Source organism: Tursiops truncatus, chromosome 6 (genome assembly GCF_011762595.2).
Source record: "Tursiops truncatus isolate mTurTru1 chromosome 6, mTurTru1.mat.Y, whole genome shotgun sequence".
NCBI lineage: Eukaryota > Metazoa > Chordata > Mammalia > Artiodactyla > Delphinidae > Tursiops > Tursiops truncatus.
The window spans coordinates 19,683,102-19,699,473 of NC_047039.1; positions in this window are offsets into that span (position 1 = coordinate 19,683,102).

Here is a 16,372-nt window from a genome sequence, read left to right on the forward strand (position 1 = left end):
GCCTGAATAATATTTTCTAACTGTTTTATATATATACCCTTAAAATCAAAGTTGGAAATAATTTATTCAAACTTCTATATCTTTATCACTTCATTTTATTCTATTTTATGCTTATTTGTCTATTTTTCTCAGTTATTTTCTCCTCTCCTCTCTTCTTGCTTTCTGTTGAACAGACTGAAATCTACCCCCATCCCATTCCATTTTTCCTACTGGTTTGAAATGTATATGTCCTATTCCTCTTCTTTTAGTGGCCATCCTTAAAATTTTACACTACATTCTGCTTAACAATTTAACAAAGCCTAAAATTAAACAAAATAATGCAGGGACCTTAGAATGATTTAAGTCTGGTAAGCCTTCTCCAACTATATTTTCAATTGATCACTTAGATTTATCTTGTCTTCTTCCTTTTAATTCCATCAACTTCATAAAGATGTTGCTGTACAAACAGCTTTATTACTGTTCAAATATGTGATTATATCTGAGGACCTGCCATTTGTTTCTAGCTACTAGATTATAAGTACTCATAACTGCCCTCTGTAATAATTTTCTTTCTTGCTAAGTATATCCATTAACACTTCTTTAGTGAAGGTTAATTCATCTTAAATGCTCTTTGATTTTATATTTCTGTAAATGGCTTTATCTTACCTTCATTCTTGAAAGAGAAAGAAAGAGAAAGTCAGAGTCTACAATCCTTGGTTGGTAATTATTCCCTCTCAGAACTTTAACAGTTCTTGTCTCTGATTTTGTTTGTTTATTTGTTATACTTATCTTTTATCTGCTTTTAACATCTCTTGATTCTGGTGTTCTACAGTTCCAATATAAAGTGTTGTTTTGGGTGGGAATTTATTTTCCTTTGTATTACTAGGGATTTGAGAGGTTTCCTGAATCTAAACATTGGTGAGTCTCTTCAATTCTGGGCAATTCCCATAGATTATCTCTTAAGTATTTCTTTTTCCCACATGTTCTTCCTTCTAGAACTCAGATCAGATACAAAAATCAATCACTGTACCCTGTCCCCTAACCTGGCTTTCATATTTTCCATCTCTTCATCTCTCTGTGGTGCATGCTGGTTATTTATTTCAAATGTGTCTTCTAATTTGTTGAGTCTCTCTTCACCTGTGTCTAATCTGCTGTTTCAGCATTCACTAAATTCTTTATTTCAGTGATTACATTTTTCATTTCTCAATATTACTCTTTTTCAACTCTACTTGATTATTTTGATAGTCTCTTATTCTTTCATTCTTCTAATCTTTTATTTCTTTATACATATAAAACAAATTTTATATCCTAAATCTATTTCAATATATACATTTATTTTGGTCTAATTCTGTAGTTTATTATTTCTGAGGATTCTTCCTCTTGCATTTTATGTTTTTATTTTTATTGTGAGCATATGTTTCCTGGAAATGGATCTGTAAGAGCCTAGATGACTGTATTCAACAGGAAGACAAGACATGGAGAGAAAGTGCCAGAAGTAGAGGGAGGGGTAAGTGAAAGTCCTGATGGAAGAATTCCAGTGTAGCTAGGTGGTGGTTGTAGTTTAGGGTCAGTTAAAGGAGGGACTAGGAACAGTAAGTGAAGGGAAGGGACCTTTCAAGGAATAAGTGTGTGTGTGTGTGTGATGTGAGGGAAGATTCGAAAATCTTTACCCAGAAAAGCAAGATCATCAGCTAAGTGGTCTTTAGAAAGATTTTTCTGGCAGCAGGATAGCAGCAAATGGATCAGAAGGAGGTGAGGTAGAGACAGGAAAATCATGACGACAACAATAGTAAATGCCAGGGCTTTCCTGGTGGCGCAGTGGTTGAGAATCTGCCGGCCAATGCAGGGGACACGGGTTCGAGCCCTGGTCTGGGAAGATCCCACATGCCGTGGAGCAACTAGGCCCGTGAGCCACAACTACTGAGCCTGCATGTCTGGAGCCTGTGCTCCCCAACAAGAAGGCCGCGATAGTGAGAGGCCCGTGCACCAGGATGAAGAGTGGCCCCCGCTCGCCGCAACTAGAGAAAGCCCTCGCACAGAAACGAAGACCCAACACAGCCAAAAATAAATAAATAAATAAAATTTTTAAAAAAATAGTAAATGCCAGAGATTTAGAGGGTTTGAATAAGTCAGTAATGGGATAACTGCAGAAAAGGGGACATGAGAAAATTTTAAGAGATGGGGCTAAACCTAACCTTTCAGAATCAAACAGTAATGCTCTCTTTCCAAGGATCCACACCAAAGTTTTCATACTCATTCTAAGTGAGATGACATTCCAAAACATACAAAATATGTTTGACTTGGACACTAACACTCATTTCACTATCATAAATGTCAAACAATCCATATTGATGGTCAGATACTATATGTCTTAGAAGACTTCATGAAAAATAGCCGGATAACAAGCAGTATATGTTTCAGAGGCATATTGTCTTGATCTGGGGAGTCCTTTTCAGCTAATGGAAAAATATATGTCTGGCTAATGGTTTATCAAGTTTGTTTATCTTCTCAAAGAACCAGCTTTTAGTTTTATTGATCTTTGCTATCGTTTCCTTCATATGGTCACCTTATCTTTGATAAAGGAGGCAAGAATATACAGTGGAGAAAAGACAGCCTCTTCAATAAGTGGTGCTGGGAAAACTGGACAGCTACATGGAAAAGTATGAAATTAGAACACTCCCTAACACCATACACAAAAATAAACTCAAAATGGATTAAAGACCGAAATTTAAGGCAGACACTATCAAACTCTTAGAGGAAAACATAGGCAGAACACTCTATGACATAAATCACAGCAAGATCCTTTTTGACCCACCTCCTAGAGAAATAAAAACAAAAATAAAATAAACAAATGGGACCTAATGAAACTTCAAACCTTTTGCACAGCAAAGGAAACCATAAACAAGACCAAAAGACAACCCTCAGAATGGGAGAAAATATTTGCAAATGAAGCAACTGACAAAGGATTAATCTCCAAAATTTATAAGCAGCTCATGCAGCTCAGTAACCAAAAAACAAACAACCCAATCCAAAAATGGGCAGAAGATCTAAATAGACATTTCTCCAAAGAAGATATACAGATTGCCAACAAACACATAAAATTGCTCAACATCATTAATCATTAGAGAAATGCAAATCAAAACTACAATGAGATATCACCTCACACCGGTCAGAATGGCCATCATCAAAAAATCTAGAAACAATGAATGCTGGAGAGGGTGTGGAGAAAAGGGAACACTCTTGCACTGTTGGTGGGAATGTAAATTGATACAGCCACTATGGAGAACAATATGGAGGTTCCTTAAAAAACTACAAATAGAACTACCATAGGACCCAGAAATCCTACTACTGGGCATATACCCTGAGAAAACCATAATTCAAAGAGTCATGTACCACAATGTTCATTGCAGCTCTATTTACAATAGCCAGGACATGGAAGCAAGCTAAGTGTCCATCATCGGATGAATGGATAAAGAAGATGTGGCACATATATACAATGGAATATTACTCCGGCATAAAAAGAAATGAAATTGAGTTATTTGTAGTGAGGTGGATGGACCTAGAATCTGTCATACAGAGTGAAGTAAGTCAGAAAGAGAAAAACAAATACCGTATGCTAACACATATATATGGAATCTAAGAAAAAAAAAAAAAAGGTCATGAAGTACCTAGCGGTAAGATGGGAATAAAGACACAGACCTACTAGAGAATGGACTTGAGGATATGGGGAGGGGGAAGGGTAAGCTGTGACAAAGTGAGAGAGTGGCATGGACATATATACACTACCAAACGTAAAATAGATAGCTAGTGGGAAGCAGCCGCATAGCACAGGGAGATCAGCTAGGTGGTTTGTGACCACCTATAGGAGTGGGATAGGGAGGGTGGGAGGGAGGGTGACACAAGAGGGAAGAGATATGGGGACATATGCATATGTATAACTGATTCACTTTGTTATAAAGCAGAAGCTAACACACCATTGTTAAGCAATTATACTCCAATAAAGATGTTTATATATATATATATATATATATATATATGAAACTGAAAGAAGTTAAAGTTGCTAGTGACAATTTAATCCAAATAGCTTAATCTGAAAAGCTTTATTGTTTAGAGAGATATAATATTACAGAAAGCTGAAACATATCAATGTACTGTTAGAGTTTCTAATTCTATGACATAAACTTATCTTTAAATATTCTTCTTTTGTAATATTGTCTTAATCTTGCAGTATTAGTGATAATACTTTGAATAATGGAAATACCCAGTATAAATATCTTTCCCTAAAATTGCTTATCTGATTATTCTACCCAAAGTCATGGACCAAAGTTACATCTCTGATTTTACACTTGAGATTAACAGGAGCAATAGTAATGGCTAAAATTCATTGAGGACTTGCTATGTTCCAGGCATTATTTATATATATTAATTAATTTAATCTTCATAACAGGTCTATGAGATGGGGTATAATTATTACTTATATTTTTGGAGACAAGGAAACTGAGACACAGAAAGGATAAGCAAATTACCCAGGGTCACACAGCTGGCATTAATCAGTGGAAGCAGAAACCTAATCCAAACATTCCTTTCATAACCACTCCACTCCACTGCCTATCTGAAAGTGTGACTCATTATGTTAGTACATCTTGTTGAATTTTATAGTTTTATGCTGTTTGAAGGAGTGCTGCTGCAATCATCTTCATTTATATACCTCCACTGTGCCCTTCTATGTAATTCTGAAAATACAATCTTTGTTTGAAAATAGAGATAGTCTTAAAGTGATAGCATGTGCATTTTGTCATGCCTTTGAGCTAGCTAGTCATAAAACTTCTCAAAGATAATAACAGGTTTTGTTGACAATAATGGCCAGCCATAAACAGACTCAGAAATCCCTCACCCTAGACCAGGGGGTCAAGTCTGCAAGCACAATGGGAGCTTCCACTTGATGTTGCAGGTTACTGGACACAGAGTCCATGGTTCTCACTCCCAGAGGCAGCTGTGACCCAAATGAATTTAGCCTCATGGGTGTCAAGGAGACAACTGGACACCTACACTGAAGTGCAATGGCCACCTGTGCACCTGCAAGCCCTCTGCCCTGATGTGCAGTGAGCCTTTCCCACCTGGATTAGATGCTGCTTCAAGTATCAGGTAGACACTATGAACCAGGCTTGGGGAGAATGCCAATTACACACTGCCCCCAGGCACCTCTGTTTCAGGCTCCTCCTGAATATGGAGCCTTGCTGAGATCAGACTTGATCAAGATCTCCCTAGATACAGTCATCTTGCCTAATAATACCTGCCAGAAGGCCTCCACTTTGCTGCTTGTTGGTCTTTGGTAGTTCCCCTGACACCTGGCCTTTTCAAGCTCTCCCTCAGGGCTTCCCAGCAACTCTTAGAACAGGCACCATGCTTTTTATCAAAGCCTTGGGTCAGAAATTATGTCAGGCATTTTCCTACTGGAAGAAAACAAAACACTCAAAATCAGCCAATGGATCGTTCCATGAACAAATCAGTTGGCTAGTAGAGAGCTCAGGGATAGTCACATAAAAATTCATTTCTATTAGGCCACCTAAAAAATGATTATAAAATACACAGGGGGATTCTGCAGATATTTTATATACTTTCAAGGTAGCATATTTAAAATATATTAATTTCTCCATTTATTTGGTACTTACTGAGTACCATCAGCAAAGCACTGTAGGAACAAAGAAGCGTGATTCTGTTTTCAGGAAGTTTAAAATCCGATCAAGGAGGGAGATATGTAACCAAGCATCTGTTCTATGAAGCCAATAGGAGCCTGAAAGCTAGTGCTTTTCATAATAGATGTTAAACTAATTACCTAAATGGATTGTGCATTTTGCTTTCTTGTCAAAGTGATGCGGTCAAAGCATCTGGTCAAGGAACAAGTTGCCATCACTTCCTGCCTCCACCACTGATCATGAGGGCCACCCTTTCCTGTCACAGTAGCTGGGTAAGAGCAGTCACAACACAGACAAAACAGTGAGAGTCAGATCTGGGGATCTTGCTGGATGTTTTGGGAAAGAGAATCATTCACCTTTTTACTTATCCAACAAATATGTATTGAGAACCCACTGTCTTCCAGGACCATCCCTGTGCTCTGGGGATTAGGAAGTAGGAATAACAACAGAAAAGAAAGAGGAAGTCTCTGCTTTCTTGGAGCTCAAGTTGAGGGAATAAACAAATAAATACACGCTTAGTGCTTCAGGGTAATAAGGACCAAAGTCCAAATAGAGGAAAGCATTCTCTCTATCACTGCGACTAGGAAGGTTGACCTTGGACATGGAGCTACCAAGCAGATTCCTGCCTGAGCATCAAGCTGACGCTTCGAAGACAGAGCTGAACGATGAAGAGAGGCTGATCCTGATGGCACAGGCTCATCTGGATCTAACCTTGCCTGAAATGAAATGATGTGAACCAACAATTCCCAGTTTTGTTTAAGTCACTTGCCAATACCCCAGTCCTTCACACTCCCATTTCTTACTACTCCACATATAATCAAACAACCATTAAGTCCTGAAAGTGTCCTTTGTGTGCAGTGTCACTTTTTCATTCTCACTGCCATCCTCCCACTTCAGTCCCTCTTACACCTGGGAAATGGAATAACAGTGGAAGACCTCAGGGGGATGGATCCCACAGGAAGTAGTGAAGGAGGAAGAACACCTCTTTGGCTGGCCAAATCCACGTTAAGTCAACCCAGAAAGTCATTCGGCATCACCTCCATCTAAGAAAACGGAGGAAGATGCTCATGGCGGCTCTCGGAATGTTGATGCTGGGGGTTGGGAGGGAGGCCTTGGGAGGGTGGGTAACCCAGTCTCATCCTTAGGGAACTGGGATCGTGATTAAGATACAACATATGGGGTTTCCCTGGTGGCGCAGTGGTTGAGAGTCCGCCTGCCGATGCAGGGCACGCGGGTTCGTGCCCCAGTCCGGGAAGATCCCACATGCCGCGGGGCGGCTGGGCCCGTGAGCCATGGACGCTGAGCCTGCGCGTCCGGAGCCTGTGCTCCACAATGAGAGAGGCCACAGCAGTGAGAGGCCCACGTACCCCCCCCCCAAAAAAAGATACAACATATGTCCTTTTCATGCTCAAATGCGCAATAGCCTGAAGGATGTATCTTCCCACTCCTGTTTCACCTTGCAGCAATATTCATGAGGAAAAGGAACTTTTCCTAGGCAAATATGCAGCCTATCTTCCAACAAATGAATCCTATCACTTAGAAGAACAAGTGAAATCAGCGATGCAAATCTCCCAAAGATCGGGTTTTCAGGTTTCTTAAAATAGATCAGTAGTTCATCATGACAAAAGAATAGTAAATAATTATGATCCAAAATTTATTCTCATAATCTGGAAAATCAATATTATGTTTGTTAACCTTGTACCATAGCTCAAAATAGATCATTTGACTTACCTCTAATAGGTAGTTGACTCTGAGATCTGTCAATTCTACTGTGTTCTATGCCAGGAAAAGTATTTTTCAGAAATGTTCCTTGTCACTTTAAGAAAGCAGAGTAATTTGGCGTTTGCTCCCTTAAACTCTCTTATACATACCTTAACTAAACTCTATTCAACATATCCTCTTTCAGTCTCTCAATTTTTTTAACCCCTCGAAATGAGGGCATGGTTCACACCATAGAAAAGGATGTGCTCTGAAATGTCAAGGCTCACAGGTTTTCTTATCAGAACTTCCATGAATCGGGACTTCCCTAGTGGAGTAGTGGTTAAGAGTCTGCCTGCCAATGCAGGGAACACGGGTTCGATCCCTGGTCCCGGAAAATCCCACATGCTGCGGAGCAACTAAGCCCACGCACCACAACTACTGAAGCCCTTGTGCCTAGAGCCCGTGCGCCGAAACAAGAGAAGGCACCTCAGTGAGAAGCCCGCACACCACAACAAAGAGTAACCCCCGCTGGCCACAACTAGAGAAAGCCCGTAGCCTCAGTGCCGCAATGAAGACCAAAAATAAATTAATTAATTAATAAATTAAAAAAAGAAAACTTCCATGAATTAACACAACGTTGCAGAGAAGCCTAAGAATCACAGACACACAGCAGCTAGCCAGCTTGATGACATTACACAGCTATTTTTTTCTTTTTATGTTGTATTATTATACTTTTAGTGTATAGCAATGTCCTTATTCTCAAGTTCCTAATCATCAAAGACACAGCAAACATAAAACTATATGACAAATCCTTAATTTTGATAATCTCCAAATATTTGAACAGATGTCTATAGAAACATATTGTTTTTCTTACATCAGCCAAATCTGAGACATTAAAATAGTTAATAGTTCTTAAAATATTTTCTTCCATAATAGTTTATATTAAAATTACTTTCCTTGAACTGAATCAAATTACTGAATTATTTGCTAATGCTAATCAGATTCCCTTTATTATATCTACTCACCTTTAAATCAAAATCCTACCAGCCATTCCTTAGAACTATATTAACAGGAACCAGGACCTGGGAAGGCCTCAGAGGCAGGTTAAGTGCTGCTGGTTCTAAAGGTGGCTACATACCAATAGCCTAGAACCTCCGACACGTGAAGGTAATAGCTTCAACTGGATCAGGGCAGATGTCTTTGTATTTCCTGATTGCTCACATGCTCAGAAATCCAAAGTGGAGAATATCCGTTCTGCATGGTAACAAGTAAGAAATAGCTCAATCCCACATAACTGGATTGTCACCTAATCCAATCTGTGCCTCTCTTACAACTATTGACTGTGGTTTTTAATTCCTTCAGCAGGTCTCTCTACCCAACCAGCCTCCCTTAAGACACACAAACATACGTACACACACAGGGTTCATTCTGCCACTTCTCCCACCAATTCACCACTCTGAGAAAGAGTATATTTAGCTTAAGGTTATCAAGCTCTTTGGTTGCCTGAGGATTTATAAACGTTAAAATAAAAACTAATTACAACCTTGAGAACTGCAGGTGGCACCCGGTCTTATGTCTCAAGGCGGCAGGTCACTCCTGCATTCATCCAAGCAGCGATGTCACTGCTTGCTTCTAAGCTCCAGAGAAACCCTCTGTTGGGTCTTGAACACCCCAAGTAATGAGATGCTACTGAAAGGAGCATGTGGGGACCCTAGGTCTACGCCACAGCGTTAAGTGGCTTCTGACGTTATCGAAACTGTCACTGATTCCAAACAAGGTTCACCAGCCCCTTCCTCCCACAGTGGTCCAGTGAACACGTGGCATAAAAATTCCTTCTCCGCAGGTGACAGCCACTAAGACCGGAGATGGAACCCCAGGTGATACAACTTAGGAACACATAAATTTAAATATCTGATACACCATTTACCACACCCCTAAAATGACACATCCAAAAGTATCACATTTGCCAGTTTAAAAACCAAACACTTTTTAAGTTTCTCTCCGTGAGTTAGCTATAACTAGCACATCCTCCATGAGTATCTTTTCCTGACGTACTACCGAGTAAAAACTTAATAAAAGCCATAGCCTAGATAAAATATATCATTTTTTCATTTGTGATTAACAGCCTTGGAGGGAGGTTTTTTTTTAAACTGGTCCACTAAATGGGCATATATTTTTAAAAAATTATATAGTTTCTAACTTTAAACGACTCAAAATTTCAAGTACTTTATGTTTCAATACTATTTCAAATCAGCACATTGAAAATATCCACTACCAGGAAACTAAGGAGAATATTTTTATTTTTTATTGCTAGCCAGACTCCCTATATTATTATTGGAAAGTAAAGTTTCTAATGAACCAGAAAGGAAATTTATTGTAAAGCAACACTCAAACTAAGCACCTGTATTATCACACAAGGTTATGTATACACCTACCAGACATGTGCAATCTCTATGTCAGAGCATTATTTTCAGAAAGTTAAAAATACAACACGTACAAATATAGGACAAATGCATGTCAGAGAATCATAAACTCATTAATGACTAATCCAGTAAAAGCGCATTTTGAGAAACTAGGAATTTACAGGCATTTATGGAGGAACGTTAGAATGAGATTTGCTAGGTTACATAAAAACTGATCAATGTCCTACAGGGCAATAAAACCTTTGTAGTTACCATATGTTCCTGAAAAAACAAAAAAAGAAATCATCAATTTCAGCGTCTAAACTCCAATCAAATAGTAAATGACCAAATCAGACATGGGTGCATTCTTCTAGGTAATTAAACAATCGTGGGCCTATTAAACAATGTTCCTGCATAATGTCAAAAGGTCACTCTATCATACCCTCTCTTTTTTTAACTTTTTATTTTACATTGGAGTATAGTTGATTTACAAGCTTGTGTTAGTTTTTACAGTATTTACAAGTTGTGTATAACTTTAACTAGCACAAAGATTTTAACCTTATGCCATAGAGCTCAAACTGGAAAAAACAAGTATGATATTTTGAAGGAACATATTACATATGGTTTACTGCCTCTCAGAAGTAGGTAGGCATAAATAATTCAGTTTTTAAAAGTTAATCAATACGATACAACAGAGCCTATAGCAATCAGCACTGCAGCGGGCCCCAGGTAGGCAGATGGAGTGGGAACACTTTAGAAGTTGCTCTGAAGAACTTTGTATGTTGAAGCCAAGCCTTTAAAGGCTCTGAAAAGTAAGTGGGGAGAAGATCCAGAGGTTGATTTCATATTTGTTTTTCAGGATTAGAATTAGAATTGCAGGTAAACCCTGGATCTATTCATTCCAAATTGTTTGAACTCTTTTATACTTTTATAAGTATACTTGTATATTCAAATTCTGATTTTGATTTAAAGGGAAAAATTCAAATTTCCTCAGTTAATTGAGATTTTTGTTAGTGAATATGTCCTTTATTTAGTACTTTTGAATGATCTGGGGTTTTTTTTCCAAATCAACTCAAAGGAGCAGACATTCTTGAGCTCCAGTCTTCTCCCCAGAACAGGCATTCAGGTGTGGGAGGGTCACTGATAATGTGTCTTTAGGGTCATTTTGTTTGTTTGTTTGTTTGCTTAAAGAGTCTCCCCCAGTTGCATAAGCTTCAGGATCCTCACAGCTCTAGCCTTGCCTGTCACTCTGTGTTGATAGTCACATGGACTTTGTAAGTTTTTTTGGAGAAAAAAATGTTGTTTTCCCTAAGTTTTCAAAAATATTCTGACCTCAGTGTTTCTGGGAAGTTTATTCAAATATGATTTTTTAAAAAACACGGTCCGTTTACCAGTTTGTTGAAGACTCTTCCCAAAAAGTCCAAGCTCCAGTGCTTACTAAATACTTCTCTCTATATTCTATGCTCATTTTCCCCAACATGTTTCACTGAATCACGAATGGATTCCCCATTCACCTGCTCCAGGGGCACATCCTCTGATAGGCTCCCTCCCTAAACCAAGGAACATATTACATATGGTCTAATGCCTTTCAGAAATAGGCAGACATAAGTAATTCAATCTAAATATCAACCAAAATACTGACATTTTCTTATTCAGATTATATCTCTTCTTCCTCCCCAAAGATCTGAAAATTCATAAAGAAACAGTAGATTCACAGGGATAATCCTGATTAGCTTGGAGGATTCGACTCACTCTAGATAACCACTAAGCACACTATTGAGGCAAAAAGAAGCCTGCACCAATTAAAGCAGTAGTAGGATTTTAGTCCATATTACCCAATGTGAAAACTTCTTTATGGACTGTATTGTCTTAGCACACGTGGCATTACTTGAGATTGACGGTGCTCACAAAGCAATAGAATATGTTGATGACACTTAGCAAATAATTACAAAGAATCTCTGCCCATTGAAATGACAGGAGTTCTGACAAACAATATCCTTGAGAAGAGACATGTGATAAACACACTATTCGACATTCACTTAAATCAATTCTCACGATTTTATACTTCTTAGCAGCTGTAGCATTATGTTCAGTTCCTCCATTCTGCAATGCATATATTTTTATACCAAATTCTTAAGGTTCATCATGTTATTGGGTTAGGATAATTTATACAACAAGTGTCTCACTATTATACTATATATGTTATTTTTATTTTAAAAGAATAATATTGTGGATAATATCTATTAGAGGATCATATTAATAAACTTTCATTAAAGATGATACAGTAACACTTTAGCACATAAGGAGCCATTGCTCCAGTGAAGAAAGGATTCAAATCTGATACAAATCTTCAAATTGAGGTGCTAATATATTTGCCTAGATCAAGCACTAGGTATTACATGAAGATCACATGTTTGTCTCTCATGTTGGCCAACAAAACAGGCTTGATCTGCTCCCCCAACCAAGGGCAGAGACCTCTCATATATATGCAGGACGTAACAGGGAAGAGACCTTGTTGGATAAAAACAAATCCTGATTACCACTCCTAGAACAGTGATTCAAGTTGTGTGCCCCACCTGTAGTGGGCCAGAAATACATCTTTTATTCTCACAACAAGAAGGGCACTTTTGACAGGGGAAGGAAACAAAAGGAGACTTCTAGAGAAAATTACAAGTACTGAGATTTAACAAGGTGCGGATGAGTGTGTAACACTCACTAAATTGAACCCCTGGGTCTATAAATGTCATCATTTACATCAAATAATCACCATCAACAGCGGCTGAAATGTCTAACACTGGCTTCAGTCCTTTTCAGAGACTTCAGTCCTTTTTCTATTCACTGGGGAGTAGAGTTAGGGAGGACAGCAGCTACTAGCTATAGCTTGTACTTTACTTATATGGGGAAAATAATTCAGCTGTAAATTCCAATTGTATTGTTCCTTAATCAGGAAACAGTGAACATTACTCCTCAAAGTGACATGCGATCCAGGAGACAGATTTGCAACACTAAATATGCAATCAAAATATTGACATTTTCTTATTCAGATTATATCTCTTCTTCCTCCCCCCAAAAAGATCTGAAAGTTCATAAACAAATAGTAGATTCACAGGGATAATCCTAAAACAGAGAGCTATTGCCCTCTTCCACTTGTGGCTCATGGTAGGAAGTGAGCAAACCAACCATTGTCTGCACAACAACTTCTGGAAAACAGGACTCTAACTTGGAATCTGTATTCTAACTTTCCTCTTGCGTTCCATTTAAGAGGATAACTCCATTAGAATAACACTTTCATCTTGACTAAATACAAAGAGTTCTAGAAGGCAGACCAAGTAGAGGTGCACAATTTTTAAATGTCAGGTCCTAGGCCATATTTTAGAGGATGCTATCCATTCAACTTGTTTTATCTTCAAAGAGACAGAGAATAAGAGAAAAAAAAAAGCCCATGTTTTTGGCTATTTAGAAACATTACCCTCGCCCTGTGTAGACTCCTCCTGACTTAAAATTTCCCATTAATTATAAAGATTCATGTCAAAATATGGATAATTTCTGAGATGTCAAATGTTTCAACCAAGTTCTGTATGAGAGTATGTCTTATGCCAGAACCTCACCCAGGTTGACCCCCCGTCTGACTAATTTACTACTGAGAACCAGTTGTAAATAGAGGAAAAATGTCACTGTATCCTTTTGGGGAGAAGATCTTTACCTTTTTAAAAATTTACATACAGTTCTCATTATTTTATCAGGGCTTAAGAATATTTCATTTTTGTTAGTTTTAAAGTCTTGTCTGACAAGATTACTTGAGTTCTTAAAACACTTCTTAGGAATAAAAGGTTAGCAATCAAAAGACTTGAGCAAATGCTGATGTTCGTGATTTCTTGTTGGTAGCCTAAATCCCATCCTGCTGGCAAACTCCTCTTTAGAATTTCTCAAATGATGGGACAGGACTAAAAGAACCCTCTACCTTGATTTATGTAGTAACAAATTTCAAATACCTTGCTTGTATATACATCTACACATACAAACAAACACCTCCCAAATATTCGAGAGTTAAGGAAAAACCCAATTGGTCAAATTAGCTAATCTAGACTATAATAAGATTCATTCACCATTACTTCTACTGCTACAAAGGATACTGTCAAATGATATTAGCCATCAATTATCAAACACAGCTTGTGTAGCCTCTACGAAGCTTTAAGTCTGCAAAGACATTTAAATATATACTTGACACCTGAACAACTATAATAGCCATCTTTGTGGGGATCAAGGACTCTAACTGTAGTATCTAAAATGTTCTTAGCCATGCAAATTTACATAGGTACTTTTAACTTACTGAACTTTTAATGAGTACTAAACACATCTAAATAAAACAGAGGCTGAAACGTGAAAACTAGCATTGACATTTGAAGAGTCAGCCAGAGACCCAGACAAACTGAGCTTAGAGATATATCCAATTCAGAAAAGGATATCTGCTTGGATATTCAGACACCGAGCACCTCAGAGCATGTGACTCTTAAAAAAGATGCTCAGTATGAAGAACATGATACCTCTGTGGATTTCAGGGAATAAAATACAAACAGAAAATAAAGAAATATCAAAATAACTGACCTTGCAATATCCTGTAATCACAACTAAGGAGACAAGAAAGGCAGCACAGCGCTCTTCTTCTAAGGGAAGGATTTTTGAAGCCATGTTTCCTTTAAGTAAGAGTGACCTCTGGTGACTTTTTAATGGCACCTCAGTGTACTGTTAAATTATTCTACAATTCTTTTATACTAGCAAATCATTTAGTACTAGTCATTTTTAATTTCTTAGCAAAGTGATAAATGCTTTACTGCAGGACCTAAGGATTTCATGTAAATGCCCCTATTTTAATTAATTCATGGAAATTGTGCCCAAAGCTGAATTAAAATTCTGAAACACAGGGCAGTATTTTCTTAAAGGAGACTAAGGCTCATTTTCGGGAGTGACTCATATAATATGGCATTAAATGAGCTGATACTACATGATGACAACACAAACTTATCACAGCCTCGGGGCATATATGGATGAATGCTGGAAAGGTAACTATTTGTACAAAATGCTTTTCACTTTAGCACAAACTTCCCGGTAAGGGCAGAGTTCCCCAGCCCACCCCACCCCCGGATAAAACTGGATACCCAGCAACAAGTTCGGTTTCTAACATGCCTACTAGCACTTTCTTGAAATGCATAATAGCTTGCCTTACTCCCTACAACCTGATTTTTAAAAAATTCTTGAGGGGGATGGGATGTGGATGTAGGACTAAGGGGACTTTCTTAAAATCCCTCAAGGAAAGAAAAGCCCTATGATGGAGATTTCAATCTGAATAACACTTCGAAAACTTTTTCTGATTTCCAGATTAAAATGCCTTGAGGTCCGCTGAATCAATCCGGCTAGCATCTTTAGATCAGACTCACATTGCCAGTCCAGAACTGAGAGGTTAATACATCTTCACTGAACCAACAAAATCAGAAACACAGCACATCACAGTATACAAGCATGTGCACTTGCAAATGAACCTGAATGGCAGGTTATGTTTTTCCTTTAAGCAAAAGCCTTCTACTTCTGAGGGGTCTATCCTTCTCGTAATTCTGGGGACTGTCCAGGTTTGCCGCCTGGGCTCTGCTGCGGAGCCTGCCCGCCGCTGCAGCGCCCGAGTTCTTGGTACCCGATTCCGCAGGGCGCCAACTGCAAACATCTACGCTAACGCAGGACACGGCCAGGTCGGCCAGCGATTTCTTTTCTGACATAAATCCTGCAAAATGAATTCATAGTCAAAAGAAATAAATGACATATTGGCATGCTCTTCTCTCCTCATCTCCTGCAATTCTCGCTCTGGTCTCTCTCTGCCTCAATATTCTCATGTTAATTTTAGGTTTTACTAGAACTTGAGCTTTCTCAATGAATATTCAAAACAACAGCACACAGACGAAATTCAGCTCCAGACAAGTTAAAACAGGCTTTGTGTATTACAGACTTGACAAGTGGAAAAACCATTGTAAACCATCCTATCCAAGCGTTGGGACTTTGCGATGTTTTTTAAATGCCTCATTTTCAGAAACAGGCCAGTGATTCCATTTGTAAAATTCAATTATTTTTTTAAAAACACGAATTCTAAGTTGTCAGTATAAGTTTTAAAAGATTTGCTGTACTCACAAGTATTCCCTGCTGCTAATGTACTCCAGGGCTGGGCAGACAAAAGAAAGAGCATCCTGAGACAGGCTCCCGCGGCGGGGTCCATGTTCACAGTCGCCGGGGCTCCCCACCCCAAAACCCACGGCGTCCAGACAGCTGCTCTGAGCCGGGGTCTGCAAGCTCCCTTCTGCTCAGGGTTGCCAGCGCTCCCCCTTTCCGGCTCGGCGAACCCGCGCAGCCGGCGGGGCGGGAGCCCCAGCCTGCAGCCACACCCCCACCCCCACCCCCACCCGCTCCCGCCGCGCTGCGAGCTCCACGCGTCCCGGGCGCTCCTGGCGGTGGCGGGAGGAAGTGCGAGTCAAGTCGGTGAAGGTCTTCAACCTGCGCTTGCTCCGAATCCGAATCCGCGGTCCTAGCTCCTTCACCTGCAGGTTTCCCACT